Source organism: Theobroma umbraticum, unplaced genomic scaffold (genome assembly GCF_002168275.2).
Source record: "Theobroma umbraticum cultivar Fairchild unplaced genomic scaffold, ASM216827v3 scaffold_130.0, whole genome shotgun sequence".
Classification (NCBI taxonomy): domain Eukaryota; kingdom Viridiplantae; phylum Streptophyta; class Magnoliopsida; order Malvales; family Malvaceae; genus Theobroma; species Theobroma umbraticum.
In genome coordinates this window covers 2,748,983-2,749,318 of record NW_018397264.1, presented here as the reverse complement: position 1 = coordinate 2,749,318, position 336 = coordinate 2,748,983, and positions in this window count along the sequence as shown.

The following is a 336-nucleotide window of genomic DNA, read 5'->3' as shown; positions in this document are numbered from 1 at the left end:
TTTTATGAAAATAATAACATATAACATACTTATTGTGTATTAGAAATATTGAAGTTAAATGAAGAGGGAAGAAACAGTAAATGAGAAAAGAAGAATTTAAAAATAGATATTATACATTGAAAAAGAAATAATTAATTATATATATAAAAAAATAATTATTAACAATCATTAAATATGTTGATTGAAAATAAGAAAAATAAGTGACAAACCAATAATTGTTAGAGATGATTAAATACATTAAACCATTAATTGATTGAAAATAATATAATATTTTCACATAATTAAAATAAAAATTAAAAAATAATAAAAATTAAGATTTATAAATCGATCAATTTG